Consider the following 18,069-nt stretch of genomic DNA (forward strand, 5'->3'; position numbering starts at 1 on the left):
CAGCCATCAGTGAAACAGATAGTTAGTTTGAGAAAACAGCTGCTCAAGTTAATGCGTAATTTTTCATTTAAAGTATTTAAACATTTAAATATAATAAAATAAGTAATGTAATGTGTGACGTTTATAAAATGTTTTGTAAACTTTTATACGTTTAGCAGTTTTAATAGATTTAACAGTGCACTTGTTGTGTGTCTGCCTTTTTTATTGATCAAGTGATAGAGGTTGATATAACATTTAGAAGGTAAGCAGTGCTAAAAATACTTTTTAGAAAGAATAATAATCCCATTAATCTAGTTACAGTGCATGTCGAAGGTTAAGCTAATTATTTATGAAAAAAGGACAAGCCATTCTCGTACGTGACATTGTTCTGTGTGTGAGAAAAATGTAGGCAATATCTATGTTTCCATCCAAATATATTACATAAATTTGTGCAAAACTGGAATAACGCCTAAAAGATGCGAATAAAGCAGCGTTTTCATCCAACAAGTCAAAGAGAACACAATCATCACTTTCTGATTAACTTGCGCCAAATATCAACAGTAAAAACAGAATTTACTGCGGTAGAAGAAGCTGCGCCAATTATTTTTTATTTAATAAATGTACTTGCACCTCAGACGACAATGCTGACACACAATGATCACGTGGGGGCGTTTGAAGCCATGAGACACGGAGATCTTGACACGCTCCAGACGCTCGGAGGTAATTAATAACATACACTAATACTGAAACAGGTAAGGCATTGTAGAATGACCAAAACAACATTTAAGATACAGTGTGCTCAGTCTGCTGGTTTGTCCATTCACACACATTTTCATCATCATCTCTAACAAACCTTTTTTTAATGCACATACTGTAATTTGTTAAGTGTTTCATTCGTAGTTAATGAGCATTTTTTCTTATCAAATAAAAGTTTAACCTACTCAGTTATTCACATGTTTTATTATGTGTATTTTCAAAAGTTATGTGAATCATGACGTTTCCATCAATCGTTTTTATGCACATCTCCAAAATGAGCTCTAAAATAGACGTAAGGCTCAGGCGAGAAATACCAGTTTATCTTTAAAAAAGGGTAAGAGACCGACAGAAACTCAGAGTTTAGAAAATAAAACCTGCTCCGGACCAGGTTAGATTCACAGAGTAAGTTACTACTGTAACTGACTCTGAGTTAAAGTTACCTTTCTTTCAGAAACAGGCTTGACTTACCCTGCTTTCTTGAGTTTAACAAACCTGCCATTTTGAAACGGAAAACCCAGAGTTTCTCTCATTTCAGGGTTAAAATACTCTGAGTTTTCACTTAACCTCCTTTTTGAAACAGGCCCCTGCTAATAAAAAAACAACAACAACAATGACTGAATGTTTTGAATTAATAAGAAGCTGTAATGTAGCAGTGGCGGGATGAATTTTAATGTGGCGCCCTGCCATGGAAAGTACAGCCATTGAGTTCCAATATTTTTTTTTTCCTACTATGGAAGTCAATGCATGACATGGTATTTTCAGCAGCGTTTACAGTATAAGACCATTTGTGATCTAATTTGACTTTGCGCTGCGTCACTTTCCTCCAGGCCAGGAACAGATTAGCTGATCTATTCCCAGAAAAAGCCACTCAGACTGGGATTAAGCCCTGCCTGTAAGGAAATGAACCAGAGGAGGCAGTCAGTGGGAAACCTTGACATGGATCCTCAATGTTAGGCCATCAGCTGCAGTGGGACAAACTGCTGTGCACTAGGCCTGCGGGACACTGGGAAATGTGCGATACTGTTGTTGAGTATTGCAATAACAATACTTCTTGTGATGTAGCATTTCCCTAAAGGAATGCTATATTCATTCATTTTCCTCTATATTTTCATCAAAGTTGTTCACAATACTGATCCATCCTCAGAGTTTGTAATGTAGTCAAATGTTTACTAATACAAGACCCGCCGTTTAGAGCTCATTTCTGGTTAATTATGTCAGAATTTACCGCTATTTTGGAATGGATGTGTGAACGGACTTTTCCGGAAAAATTCTGTAACGTCCTCGCCTGTGTGATCAGAGCTTTTTTAAATTTACTAGTAAAGTTGTTCTGGAAATTATCCGGATATTTACCCGTCTCAAGTTCAAGTTGCTTTATTGGCATGACATTAAGTACAGTATTGCCAAAGCACTTCAAATATGAAATATATTAAAACCATTGAAAAATTAATAGTAATACATATAAGATATAATGACACACACACACACACAAAAAAAAAATAATAAAAATATTAATAATGTACCGGTCTCACTGTGTGAAAGGGGCTAATGACAGGGCATTTTTTTCCTTTCTCTAAACTGACACATAACAGTTAATCATGATTATAATGTATCTCTGACAGGCATGACTTAATTGAGTTGCTCCGTCTAGTGTGACACTAAGTGTGTGGTAGTAGGGCATTCAGAGGTCTGTTCTGGTCACATGAGTGGTATACGCGTCAAGTCGTGTTGGGATTTGAGAAGTGGGTCAGATCTGTCTGTTCTGGGACGTCGTGTCCTGCAGTCTGTGTCTAGCAGCTCATGACCAACAAATGACCGCTCACTTCTCCCGCCTCTTTCTTTCTTTATCTCGTATACTCATCTCTGCTCATGTACAGTCATGTTAAAGCCAAAGCTGTAACTGTAACATTACTAAGCTGTATTGAGGACATTATCTTCTTCGCCTCGGTTATTTACTTATCAAATAATTACGAAGCGAATACACCCTTAAAGTTGATTATATTTCACCTAAGACTGAGAGGTGAAGTACACACATCTATCTATCTATCTATCTATCTATCTATCTATCTATCTATCTATCTATCTATCTATCTATCTATCTATCTATCTATCTATCTATCTATCTATCTATCTATCTATCTATCTATCTGTCTGTCAGTCTGTCTATCTATCTATCTTTCTGTCTGTCTGTCTGTCTGTCTGTCTGTCTGTCTGTCTGTCTGTCTGTCTATCTATCTGTTTGTCTATCTATCTATCTATCTATCTATCTATCTATCTATCTATCTATCTATCTATCTATCTATCTATCTATCTATCTATCTATCTATCTATCTATCTATCTATCTATCTATCTATCTGTCTGTCAGTCTGTCTATCTATCTATCTTTCTGTCTGTCTGTCTGTCTATCTATCTGTTTGTCTATCTATCTATCTATCTATCTATCTATCTATCTATCTATCTATCTATCTATCTATCTATCTATCTGTCTGTCTGTCTGTCTGTCTGTCTGTCTGTCTGTCTGTCTGTCTGTCTGTTTATCTATCTGTCTGTCTGTCTGTCTGTCTGTCTGTCTATCTATCTGTTTGTCTATCTATCTATCTATCTATCTATCTATCTATCTATCTATCTATCTATCTATCTATCTATCTATCTATCTATCTATCTATCTGTCTGTCTGTCTGTCTGTCTGTCTGTCTGTCTGTCTGTCTGTCTATCTATCTATCTATCAATCAATTTGTCTATCTATCTATCTATCTATCTATCTATCTATCTATCTATCTATCTATCTATCTATCTATCTATCTATCTGTCTGTCTGTCTGTCTGTCTGTCTGTCTGTCTGTCTGTCTATATCTATCTATCTATCTATCTATCTATCTATCTATCTATCTATCTATCTATCTATCTATCTATCTATCTATCTATCTATCTATCTATCTATCCATCGGTTTGTCTATCTATCTATCTATCTATCTATCTATCTATCTATCTATCTATCTATCTATCTATCTATCTATCTATATATCTATCTATCTATCTATCTATCTATCTATCTATCTATCTATCTATCTATCTATCTATCTATCTATCTATCTATATATCTATCCATCGGTTTGTCTATCTATCTATCTATCTATCTATCTATCTATCTATCTATCTATCTATCTATCTATCTATCTATCTATCTATCTATCTATCTATCTATCTATCTATATATCTATCCATCGGTTTGTCTATCTATCTATCTATCTATCTATCTATCTATCTATCTATCTATCTATCTATCTATCTATCTATCTATCTATCTATCTATCCATCGGTTTGTCTATCTATCTATCTATCTATCTATCTATCTATCTATCTATCTATCTATCTATCTATCTATCTATCTAGATAATGTGTGTTGTTAAAATTCATAAAACAATACAAATATATAATAAAACATGAAAAAGGCTCAGCATGAAATGTGTTAAACCAGGGGTGTCCAAACTCATGGAGGGCTAGTGTCCTGCATAGTTTAGCTCCAATTTCCTTCAACACACTTGCCTGGAAGTTTTAATATACCTATGGGCTGGATTGGCTGGTTCAGGGGTGTTTAATTAGGGTTGGAACTAAAATATGCAGGACACCTTGCTTGGGCAGTGTCACACAGTGAAATAAAATAACAAAATGAATTAAAATATAAAAATATATATTAATTATGAGTAATGCATGCATATTTAGAGAGGTGGGAAAAATTAAATATGAAAGACACTTATCAGTTATAATCAATTAAAATTATTCATACATTTAGATTGTATTAGTTTGAATGAAAGTTACAATAAATATGTGAATAAATATCTAAAAATATAATTATTGCTTAATATATTTTACAGTTTAATCTTGTTCTTTAGTAGTGTTTAAAGTTAAAAACATACAAATAGCTTATTTAAGCATAAGCATATTTTATTTAAGCATACAAATAGCTTATTTAACATGTAAAATATTAAATATTTTAAAATAAATGAATTTAAAATTACTATGATGATAAATTTGGACATCACATTTAAAAAAAACATATTTGTCAGTTGTGTCATGTCTTTGTGTTTTTACTGATACTGAATTCACAATAAAAATAATTGAGGTTTTATTAAATCGCTCTCTTTATTAAACTACGCTCTAAAAATTATTTTGTTATTGGTGTAATCAGTGTCACGTCAAATATTGACAAACCCAACGTTGTTTTAATTTTTTAAATACATTTAAATGACACTTTTTAACCCAGTGTTTTTTGTCCATGTTTGACCCAACGTTGGCATACAACAACCCAGAATTATTAGAATATTACAATTTTAGACTGTATTAAGTTCCAATTTTTGTTTCAACAATAACAACATAAAAACTATACACAACAGATCTGAATGCTGTTCATTTATGACGGCATATTCTGCCCCCATTAAAGTTTTATAAAAAGTTGCACTCAAGGAAACAAAGGTGTCGTTATATTCTGTCACAAGTGTCTAATAGGGGTGAGATGTGAAGCAAGACGCCCGAAAAATAAAATACGCATGTACACAGCAGATTCCCAAAGGTGACGTACAGATGAAATTTCGACTTTTTAATGGACCCTCAAGCCTGGCTCCTTTATAAGCGCCTCATTTCGTGTCTACGAGTGAAAGAACCGCATACAATAAAATGTCGTCCATTAGTGTTTACCTTTTCAGCCGCGGTTCTTCAGAGCTGCGCCTCTTTTGTGACTCAACTCGACAGATCCACACCGTCTTCATTAAAAACAAGATGGGTGTTTGTTTATTAGTCCGTTTTTTGTGCCTTTTAAGCCCCGTCCGTTCATAAGCGACATCAATGGCTGTCCTTTTAGTCACACGTATACAAAAACTGAATGTTCTTAATGTGTTGATGGAGTCTTTTGTGGAGATGCTGAGAAGAAAGTCCGAATCGCGCGCCTTTTTTCTTCACTCACAATGAGAAACGAACCAGGTTTCCGCGCCTTATTTATTAAGATTAATTAAATTTCTGATTCTAATGATTTAGGCCTACATGACCCTTCGACCAACTTGAAAATATATTATATTATATTATTATTATTTTTTAAATAAATATTGAACTATAGCCTATAGTAAAAGTACTTGAATTCATCTGTTGTGGTTTGCTATGGTAACACAACAACTATAGTGATATTATAATAAATACTGAAGTTTTCTACAGCAATACAATAGGCTACAATAGCTAAAAGTATGCTGTAAGTAAAATGAGCTGTAAGTAATACAGTATAATACACAATAGTTTTAAAACACTAGGTAGTATTTACTGTAAAATACTGCAGTATTATTTATTTGGGAAATGCTCAATAAATTCTGAATAATTTGATATTTGTCCTGTTAATGAAGACTGAGGGGAATACTGATTATTATAATAGGTAATACTCGCAATAAAGAATTGTAGGTAGGTAAAATTCTGAAGCATTAGCAGAGCTAGCAAAACTATTCATTCATTCATTTTCTTGTCAGCTTAGTCTTTTTATTAATCCTGGGTCGCCACAGCGGAATGAACCGCCAACTTATCCAGCAAGTTTTTACACAGCAGATGCCCTTCCAGCCACAACCCATCTCTGGGAAACATCCACACACACATTCACACACACACTCATACACTACGGACAATTTAGCCTACCCAATTCACCTGTGCCGCATGTCTTTGGGCATGAAACAGGTTGATAAGAACAAACTAAACCATTAGAATTATCTTTAATATTAAACATTTTTTTATTCAATGAAAGTCAGTTTCTGCATCAAGGGTAACTTTTCTTTGATTAAAAGCAACAGTATTTATAATTACAGATGTTTTGCATTACGATTTCTCCGTTGCTACGTAACACTTTTTAACCCAAAAGTTGAGTTTATTCATATTTTACTCCACATTGCGTTACAACAATCCAGAATTTTATTAGAGGCTTTTACTGTAGGTTTTAAATGTCATTTTAAAATTTAATGCAACAGTTGGGTTTGTCCTTATTGATCTGAGTTTTTTTATTTGAAAATAATCATTTTAATTCCAAAAAAAATTTTTGTAGATTTTTTACATTTTATATTTAAAAACCTTACAAATTGTAACAGTTAGAAAAACTGCTTCATCTGTCTATTTAAAAAGACATACAGATGGATGGATGGATAGATAGACAAACCAATAAATAGATAGACAGACAGACAGACAGACAGACAGACAGACAGATAGAGAAAGATAGATAGACAGACAGACAGACAGGGATGGATGGACAGACGGATGGACGGACGGACATAGATAGATAGATAGATAGATAGATAGATAGATAGATAGATAGATAGATAGATAGATAGATAGATAGATAGATAGATAGATAGATAGATAGATAGATAGATAGATGAACAGACAGACAGGGATGGATGGATGGATAGACAGATAGATAGATAGATAGATAGATAGATAGATAGATAGATAGATAGATGGATGGATGGATGGATGGATGGATGGATGGATGGATGGATGGATGGATGGATGGATGGATGGATAGATAGATAGATAGATAGATAGATAGATAGATAGATAGATAGATAGATAGATAGATAGATAGATAGATAGATAGACAGACAGACAGACAGGGATGGATGGATAGATAGATAGATAGATAGATAGATAGATAGATAGATAGATAGATAGATAGATAGATAGATAGATAGATAGATAGATAGATGGATGGATGGATACACTGTAAAAAATTTCCCTGTAAAAAAACGGTAATCTACTGGCAGCTGTGGTTGCCATTATCATACTGTAAAAATATGGTGCCCTACCGTTTTTTAAATTAACAGCATGATACTGTTTTTGTTAGCAACAGTATTCTGCTGTTGTGGAACTGTAAAAATACAGTGCCCTACCGTTTTAAATTAACAGCATGATACTGTTTTTTTAGCCACAGTAATCTACTGTTATGGAACTGTAAAAATACAGTGCCCTGCCATTTTAAATTAACAGCATGATACTGTTTTGTAAGATACAGCATACCACTGTTATTCTAATGTAAAAATACAGTGCCCTACCTTTTTTTACATTTTATCTACAGCATGCATCTGTTATTTAGAAGCATAAAGCTGTTAAATTACAATCCATATTTAACCATATTATTTCAGATTAAAATGATTAAAAAAGAGAAATAAATCCAAGTTATATTTCACATTTTTATTTTCAAACAACACAAAATAAAATCTGCATTGTGTTTGTGTAAATATTAAGCCAAAGAACAGGCAAAAATTGTAAGTTCTCCAGAAATGTTAAGATCGTATTCAGCATTGTACAACAAGAAGCAACTTACCGAATGTCATAGAAAAAATTAATAAATAGCCACTTTACAATTTAGTCTTGGATATAAAATATAAAAATATATAGCCCTAAAATGAGCTTCAGCAAATAAAGAAAAAAGTCCTCTGTGTTTCAAAAGTAGGGGGGTGCAAGCAAGCTGCATTTTAAATAAAGTCCCATTCAAAGTCCATTAGTTTCTTTAAAATGTTTGAAACCTTGGGGTTTAAAGTCATGGTCTTCTTCTGAACTGTCTTGCCAGTTTTTTTTTTTGATGTCACATTTCCCCTCACAGCCTTGGTTCCCCTCTCTGGATTTATGCCAGCAAAGCATCTGAATAATAAGAATAAAAGATTTTCTGTGAACAAGGTATTTAAAACTGTATGACTTACAAAAATAAATAAACTATCTGCAAAAGTGATTTTCTGTTCTGAAAGTAAATTTTAGTGAATAAGCACATGCATTTTTGCAGCACTAAAATGGTTTTCCCTGAAAAAAGGTTATTATTATATGATGAAGATTAAAGACATGAAAAGGGCATTCAAATGTTAAAATGTTTGATTTTTTAACAACACCAGTAACGTGTGTGTACATAGTTAAAGTCCCTATTTGCTATTATATATGTACAGTTGAAGTCAGAATTATCAGCCCCTTTTTTTGAATTATTTATTTTCATTATTTTCCTAATAATGTTTAACAGAGCAAGGAAATGCTCACAATATCTGATAATATTTTTTTTTTTCAGGAAAAAGTCTTGTTTTATTTTGACTAGAATAAAAATCGTTTTTATTTTTTTAAATATTGATTTTAAGGTCAAAATTACTAGCCCCTTTAAGCTATATAATGTTTAGATATTGCTATATAATGACTTGCCTGATTACCCTAACCAGCCTAGTTAACCTAATTAACCCAGTTAAGCCTTTAAATGTCACTTTAAGCTGTATAGAAGTGTCTTGAAGTATATCTCGTCAAATATTATTTACTGTCATCATGACAAAGAGAAAATAAATCAGTTATTAGATATGAGTTATTAAAACTATTATGTTTAGAAATTTGTTGAAGAAATTCTCTCCGTTAAACAGAAATTGGGGAAAAATATAAACAGGGGGCAAATAATTCAGACTTCAACTGTATATAATATAATATATAATTTTTTCCACAATTTCTGTTTAACAAAGAGAAGATTTGTTCAACATTTCTGAACATACTAGTTTTAAGAACTAATTTGTAAAAATTAATAACTGATTTCTTTTATCTTTTCCATGATGACGGCAGATAATAATTGCCTATGTTTTCTTAAAATACTAGTGTTTAGCTTAAGGTGACATATAAAGGCCTAACTAGGTTAATTAGGTTAATTAAAGTCATTGTATAACGATGGTTTGTTCTGTAAACAATCAAAAATATGTATTGCTTTAGGGAACTAATAATATTGACCTTAATATGTTTAAAAAAAAAAAAAACTTTTATTCTAGCTAAAAATCAGAAAAAAATTCTCCAGAAGAAATAAAATTATCAGAAATTCTGTGAAATATTCTTTGCTCTGTTAAACATAAATATGTAAATATTGAAAAAAGAAAAAAAAAATCAAGGAGGCTAATAATTTAGACCACGCACGCACGCACACATGCACACATGCACACACACACACACACACACACACCACATATAGTGTTCAGCATAAATTAACAGCCCCTTTAAAAAATTTATATTTGTATAAATTCCTCAGTGAATATAGACAAATATATATTGGTGCATTTAAACAAAACAGTTTTATTAAACAGAGTAATATTTTTTTCCTGTTTATTATTAAAGTTGTGTTTATTTTTTTTCATCAAAATATTCACTGGCGTGTACTAAGTTTATTAGCTCCAATTTTGGCTTTGACTAATCTAATGTTTATGCAAAAATATATAATTGTAAAGCTTTCTATTCAAAATATTAATCTGAAGGACATATTTTTTAAAGGTCATGTTTAAAAAGGCTATTCTGCTCACAAAGGCTGCATTTATTTGATCAAAAATAAAGTAAAAATGTTGAATTTTAAAGTGTTACTACTAGGGATGTAACAGTATCAGAATTTCACTGTACGATAATACCTCGGTATGAATGGCATACTTATTGAACAATTTACAGGAAAAACAAAACTAATGAAAAGACTCGAAAAAAGTGCCAAAAGTGTTTATTTACCTTAGCACTGAACATATCAATGACATACAAATTAGCCATCTATCTGTAAGTTTCGAAACAGGAACTTCAATTTTTAAATTTTAATTACAAAAAACTATTAAACCATATAAAAAAATAAAGTTTCAATTTAGTATTGTTGAAAACTCATCACATTCAACATTTAATCACTCACTCACTTAGATAGAGATGGGTTTTATAAGGAAAATAATCATATAATTATAATCTGGTAAAAGCTGGGGTCTGGGCATGTCCCCTGCAACAGAAAAAAAACCCTCTCATTTGGAACTGAGGTTTCTGGGACAGAGAGATATGATTAGGCCAAGGTTGACAGCAGTGGGTAACACTGTGCATTGTCTTTCCACCACTTGAGAGGACAAGCCATGAGTGAGATAGAGGTCTCTTTGCATTACAAGTCAATGTCTGCATCAATCTAACAAGTGTGCTGTGTTCTGCAGTCCCCATGACTGTTTTTAGTCGTATTCCCCGACTTATATTTCACAACAGTCTGGCAGTGTCTGCATACCTTTTTTTTTGTTGTCTGTCACCTTTTCTCCTTTCTTGTATCTTTTTAGAGAGAAACCGAAATGCTTCCACACATCCGATTTAAAACCCACTTTAGGTTCGATCATTTCCAGCTCTTTTCCTTCCCCGCTACTAGCAGCACACTCCATTTCCGCATTACTGGATCTGTAGCGACAACAGACCGCAAAGGATGATGGCCACGCCTGGGCTGATGGAAATTGCAGTTCCCGCTACCTCCCGTTCGCTTCATTCGCCTAAGCAAACTTTTCTCAGAAATATAGTTTTATTGAGTCATGCGCCTACGGTAATATTGAAAAAAATTACTATTGCGGTATGACGGTATTTACAATTTTGTTACATCCCTAGTTACTACACAATATAAATAATTTAAATTTTTAAAAAAAAATTTCTTTTCTTATTGAACGTAGTTTCACATTTAATTTAGTGTCACATGATCCTTTAGAAATCATTATATTATTGGTACAAAACCACTAATATTGATTCTTATAATGATTAGTGCTAAAAAAAAGCTTCAAAGTATTTTGGAAACTGATACATTCTTTTACGATTGTTTGATTAAAAAAAAAAAATTTACATTTACAATTTACATTTTTTTAAAAATCTTTTTTGCATTATAAAAAATGAATTTACTTTTATTCATTCCTTCATTCATTTTCTTTTTGGCTTTTTCCCTTTATTTATCTGGGGTCGCCACAGCGGAATGAACCTCCAACTTATCCATCATATGTCTTACGCAGTGGATGCCCTTCCAGCTGCAACCCATCACTGGGAAACACCCATACACTCTCATTCACACTCATACACTACAGACAATTTTAGCTTACCCAATTCACCTATACTGTATGTCTTTGGACTGTGGGGAAAACCGGAGCACCTGGAGGAGACCCACACGAACATAAGGAGAACATGCAAACTCCACACAGAAATGCTGACCCAGTCGAGGCTTGAACCAGCAACCTTCTTGCTGTGAGGTGACAGCACTACCTACTGAGCCACCACGTTGTCTAATTTACTTTCATGCTTGAACAATTTAGTTGGATGAGTAAAAGTAATTAATTTTCAATGGTACTTAGAAATAGTATTGTATAATGTGTACTGATGTGGTGGCGCAGTAGGTAGTGCTGTCACCTCACAGCAAGAAGGTCACTGGTTCGAGACTTGGCTAGGTCAGTTGACGTTTCTGTGCGGAGTTTGCATGTTCTCCCCGTGTTCGCGTGGGTTTCTTCCTGGTGCTCTGGTTTCCCCCACAAGTCTAAAGATGTGGTACAGGTGAATTGGGTAGGCTATATTGTTTGTAGTGTATGTGTGTGAATGGGTGTGTATGGATATTTCCCAGAGATGGGTTGCAGCTGGAAGGGCATCCACTGCATAAAACATGTGCTGGATAAGTTGGCGGTTCATTAAGCTGTGGCAACCCTGGAATAATAAAGGGACTAAGCCGAAAAGAAAATGAATGAATAATGTGTATTGTATTGTTTCACAAAGTTATGACAACAACAATAAAAGTTTATTTTTAGCAAATGGTTATATTAAGCACCATGATAATTATGTGACACTGAAGACTAGTATTTTTAATGATGATCAAAATTTAACTTTAAAATACAAGAATCACATTTTAAACTAAATACGATAAAATACCAGTACATGATTTAATTAGTTTATGATAAATATATACTATTTAACTGACATTTCACTATATCACAGTTTTTGCTGTATTTGTCCTTGTTTATTACAGTATTGTTTAGCCTTTGTGAGCACAAGAAGCTTATTATACGACATATATATATATATATATATATATTTTTTTTTTTTTTTTTTTTTTTTTTGATTCCAATGATTCCAAACTTTTCACTTGTAGTGTATACACACAAACACACATGCGACAAGTTGGACATAACAATATTCTATTCCATGAAGTCCTCATGCTAAATTAAACAAAAAATATGTAAGTGCAAACATATTACCTTTGAAGGAATTCCAGTGTGCATGCTCACCCTCACAGATTACTCTGCCTTCCATGCTGATCATCCATTGTTTTATCCACTGGCCCAAAGTATCATCTGAACCTTTAATAAATTGGTTGATTAAAGTATTATTTAGGAATTATTCTGGAGATTAATTCTGTTATTTATCATTTGTTTTGAAAGGCTTGGTGTAGAAAGGGCCATGATAAAATTATGCAAGACGTGATAAAGCCATACAATATAATTTTTCAAAATTAAAATAAATATTTAAATAACTATAATAAGCAACTACATGAAATCAAACCAGGTAATCTGAGATTCAAAGATAATGAAAAGTGACAGAATGTCTTAAGCATTTGTTAAAACATTGACAATAGTATGTCAATAGTAATACTAAAGGATAACTAGGCTTCTAAAAGGCAAGTTTATTTCTTTGGGTATCAGATCAAAACAAATACATACATTTCTAACTAAATGAGACTTTGCTTTAATAAATTAAAAATGAATTAATCTATTTCGTCAAATACAAACCAGCAAAGTCTATAGCGGGACACAAATTAGATTTTTTCCCTATCTTAATCACAAAATACTTACCAGGCAGAATCAAATGAGGAGTCACTGGCAGGTTACCCATCTTTTCAAGATTAGCAGTGGTGGCAGACATCTATTGGTCAAAAATGAATTGTAAAGAATTTTCATTATAATAGCAGTTACTTCTTACTCACAAAAAAGATTAAAAGCTCTGCCACTTTAGGTAACGTTACCAAGCATAAAATCTGATCGTAACTCTAGTCAATTTCTATATAAACCAACTGCAATAACGTAAAAATAACAAAGGTCTCACTCGATCTTAAAATGTTATTTTTAGAAGCACCGGAGTTGCAAATGAAAAGGTGTGTCTGTAATAAAATGGACCAAATATGCAAGTTACACATGTAACCACATGAAGAAAAAAAAGATTCTGTACAATCTTCACTCAAAGTTCATGTAAAATCTAGGTTTAACATTCTTACCTGTGTGTGATGTGAAAATGAGTCCTCCAGCTAACGTTAGCTTGCTAAATTAGGCTATAGTTACCCCCTTTCTCTTCTCAAGACATTCACACGGTCGGATCCTGCAATTAAATAAACAGGTGCTTTGGTTATGTGTTGATTGGATGTTTATGGTATGATATTTAAATTTAATAAGTAATTTAAAGATAGTACGTTTACAGATATAGCTTCTTACCTCGTCGAAAATATCCAAATTATCCAATTATCCTTTCTTGTTAAGTACCTTGGAGTTTCAAACAGAGGCACGCAGTTCAAATCTGTCATAAAATGCAGGGCAATGTACCAGTTCATGTAACCACAAATTATAACGTTCAATTTTTGCACTGTTCCTAAAAGTTCAGGTAAAATATCCATCCAGGCTCCAGGAGATGTGAGGACTAACGTTACCGAGTCCTTATGCTAATCTTGCTTTTCAAATTTACACAGTCATATCATTGTTGCAGTTGTGTGTTTATTGGATGTTTACATGTGATTTTAAAAACTAACAGATATTTTACAGATAGTTAGTCACATATGGAGCTGCAAACTTACCTCATGTAGATAATCCAAAATGGTGTCTTGTGTACACAGAAAAAAATATGGTATAAAACCGTTAAATTACAGTGCCCTTACTGTTGTTGCTCAACCACTCAAACTGAAGTGAGCAAGTCTTCCCATGATGCATTGTAAAAAACGGCAACTTGCTGTTTTTACATTAAAACAGTATTTTGCTGTTGATTTTCACCGTAAATTTACAGGAATTTTTTACAGTGTAGATAGACAGACAGACAGACAGACAAACAGACAGACAGGGATGGATAGACAGACGGATGGACAGACATAGATAGATAGACAGATAGACAGATAGATAGATAGACAGACAGACAGACAGACAGACAGACAGGGATGGATGGATGGATGGATGGGTAGATAGATAGATAGATAGATAGATAGATAGATAGATAGATAGATAGATAGATAGATAGATAGATAGATAGATAGATAGATAGATAGATAGATAGATAGATAGATGGATAGACAGACAGACAGACAGACAGACAGACAGACAGACAGACAGACAGACAGACAGACAGACAGACAGGGATGAATTGACAGACGGACGGATGGACAGATATAGATAGACAGATAGACAGATAGACAGATAGATAGATAGATAGATAGATAGATAGATAGATAGATAGATAGATAGATAGATAGATAGATAGATAGATAGATAGATAGATAGATAGATAGATAGATAGATAGATAAATAGATAGATAGATAGATAGATAGATGAACAGACAGACAGACAGACAGACAGACAGGGATGGATGGATGGATGGATGGGTAGATAGATAGATAGATAGATAGATAGATAGATAGATAGATAGATAGATAGATAGATAGATAGATAGATAGATAGATAGATAGATAGATAGATAGATAGATAGATAGATAGATAGATGGATAGACAGACAGACAGACAGACAGACAGACAGACAGACAGACAGACAGACAGACAGACAGACAGACAGGGATGAATTGACAGACGGACGGATGGACAGATATAGATAGACAGATAGACAGATAGACAGATAGATAGATAGATAGATAGATAGATAGATAGATAGATAGATAGATAGATAGATAGATAGATAGATAGATAGATAGATAGATAGATAGATAGATAAATAGATAGATAGATAGATAGATAGATGAACAGACAGACAGGGATGGATGGATGGATGGATGATTGATTAATTTCTTGAATTGTATTAAAAGGAACACATTTCAATCCATACATTACTCAATTTGTGTGTAAATAACCCAGGATTTCTTAGAGTGTATTCCTTATTTAAAGTTACTTCAAGACTGGCCATAACATATTAAAGTCATGCACAAAAAGGCTGACCGCTCACCTTCTTAAAAAATCTGAAAAGCAGAACCAATTACCCTTGATAACAAGCTGGTCAAACTGCGGAAGTCAACATTTAAAGTGGTTTAAAATACTTTTTCAAAATTGTTCTAAGACAAGAAAGGGTGTTTTTCAACAGTTTTAGGACAACTTTGATGAAAGGTTTGATAAACTGGCTACTGTAGTTCTTCAGATACGCAATCTTAACAGGGCTGCTGTGTTTATGCAACTGGTCCCTGTGTTCAGAGCTGATTATGGGAGATAAAGATGATCCCTCGCGCACCACTGACCTCCTTCAACACATTATATCATCATTATATCATCATTACCTGCTGCTGCTGGCGGTTCGTGTGTTCAACAGTGGGAGCTCAACATAAAGTCACGTCATGCGGTTTACATTTGCGTTTGTGATTCTGTGTTTGAACAGTCCAGTGCTGAAAAACAAAGGCTGAGTGAGTTTGACACACATCTGATCTGACATGTTTACCAGGAGTCAAACCAACCTTAAATCCACAATGGATGTAAAGTTGGTAATATTATAGGTAATATTATATTAGTAATATAGAATTACAGGTAATATTCAGATGTAGCAGACCAACTTTAAACGAACTCATAATGCATAATAATTAAGATAGTAAGTAATAATTTATATTTCGTTATGTATGAATGTTTTTCCGATCAAATTTAATTAATACTTTTTAAACCTAATGGTTGGATTTGTTCATTATTTAACCCAACGTTGGCTTAAATTTTTTTTAGAGTATAACTCTACATAGATATATAGACTAGAATTTGCCTGGCCAATTGTTGTCTATTGGACGAAATGCGTCAATAGCGCCGCCATCTTGCTACAGGGTAGCGCTCCTTTGAAATGAATGCGGGACCAAGGTACAGTGGAGGACTGTGGCCATCCAAAGCCAGAGATATACACTCCAATTCTCTTTCACCTGCACTGGCTTCCTGTTCACTATCGTATACAATACAAAATCCTCCTCTTAACATACAAAGCTCTTCATAACCTGGCCCCTCGCTATCTTTCTGATCTTCTTCATTTGTACACTCCTTCACGCTCACTGAGATCATCTTCTGCTGAACTGTTATCTGTCCCACACTTTAAGATGAAGTCATTTGGAGGCAGGGCTTTTAGTTGTCCAGCACCGAAGTTATGGAATTCCCTGCCTTTGCACATTCGCCAGATGGACTCTATTTCCAATTTTAAATCTCAGATAAAGACGTTTTTGTTTAGGATAGCTTTTAATGATTTGCTGGTTTAATTATGCTGATTGTCATTTTTACTGCTTGCATTTTTATGATGTGCTTGTAATCTGCTGTAAGGTGTCCTTGAGTGCTTTGAAAGGCGCCTAAAAATAAAAGGTATTATTATTATTATTATTATTATTATATACACATATATCTATGATCGGGAGTTTTCCTGGATGTTAGTATGTAATTTTTTTTTCTAATTACGAAAATTATAATTTTACATCACTTTTCTACATTGATGGATCAGTGACCGCACGGGCATTCCTGACAACAAGCTTGTGTTTGTGTGTACAGAAATGTACTATCCACCCTCCCTGTTAAATTTGATCTAATCATGTTCTGAAACACAGCTCCTCTCCTGCTTTCACTTCTCATACTGACGGAGGGAGCGATTCGTTTGTGAATGAATCTCCCGAACGACTCTTTCACTAACGTTAGCCAACAATAATACAAGTTTCTGGCAGCGCTGCATCTCGTTGTCATATTTCTTTTGCATTGTTTGCTGATTTTATTCAACAAAACTAGCATAAGCCGAGTGTTTAGTGCGAGTTGGAGCTGCTTTGCCGTATGGTGAATGCAGTAAGTGACTGTTATCATCAATAACGTGACCTGTTTAGCACAAAAGTTCAGAACATACAAAAACAGAAAAAACATAATATTACCTATGAAATGTTTTGCCTTTGTGCTTTGTTTTCTTTGTTTGCTCGTTACTACACCCGTAGACAGCGCTCAAGTCCCGCATCTTCACGTAGTAACACTGTCTTGACTAGTGCGGTTGAATGACATTTGTCCTGGGAGCACTGTAACAATGTGGCGGCGCTATTGACGCATGCTCAGGGTCCCTATGCGACATCTAGTGTATATATCTATGATAACTCTATAGCAGATTCAGATGTATGGGCCGTGGGCCCAGCCTGATCTCACCAGAAAACGTAAGTATTTTACGTTTTGCCAGTTTAGTGGCTAATTCGTAGGAATATGTACGAGTTCAGTCGTACAAAATTGTACGATTTTAAAAAGGAGGCGTGGCACCTAACCCCACCATCATTGGGGGATGAGCAAATCGTACTAAATAGTTCGAATTACATCGAGCGAAATCAT

General features: G+C 33.8%; 1 long non-coding RNA gene across 4 annotated transcripts; it reads right to left on the reverse strand.

The window, feature by feature from the left end:
• Window positions 1-7,930: 7,930 nt before the first annotated feature.
• On the reverse strand, window positions 7,931-16,731 carry LOC101883066 (uncharacterized). Of its 4 annotated transcripts, XR_012398794.1 has the most exons (7): window positions 16,035-16,139; window positions 13,986-14,033; window positions 13,772-13,872; window positions 13,603-13,657; window positions 13,353-13,422; window positions 12,759-12,860; window positions 7,938-8,394 (listed from the first exon to the last, which is right to left on the reverse strand). It is a non-coding gene; the product is annotated as an uncharacterized lncRNA (long non-coding RNA). The 4 variants fall into 4 exon arrangements; XR_012398791.1 differs by lacking the exon at window positions 13,603-13,657 and having other exon boundaries at window positions 7,931-8,394; window positions 13,986-14,067; window positions 16,035-16,731; XR_012398793.1 differs by lacking the exons at window positions 13,603-13,657; window positions 16,035-16,139 and adding an exon at window positions 14,342-14,380 and having other exon boundaries at window positions 7,933-8,394; window positions 13,986-14,067.
• Window positions 16,732-18,069: the final 1,338 nt, after the last annotated feature.

Source organism: Danio rerio, chromosome 23 (genome assembly GCF_049306965.1).
Source record: "Danio rerio strain Tuebingen ecotype United States chromosome 23, GRCz12tu, whole genome shotgun sequence".
NCBI lineage: Eukaryota > Metazoa > Chordata > Actinopteri > Cypriniformes > Danionidae > Danio > Danio rerio.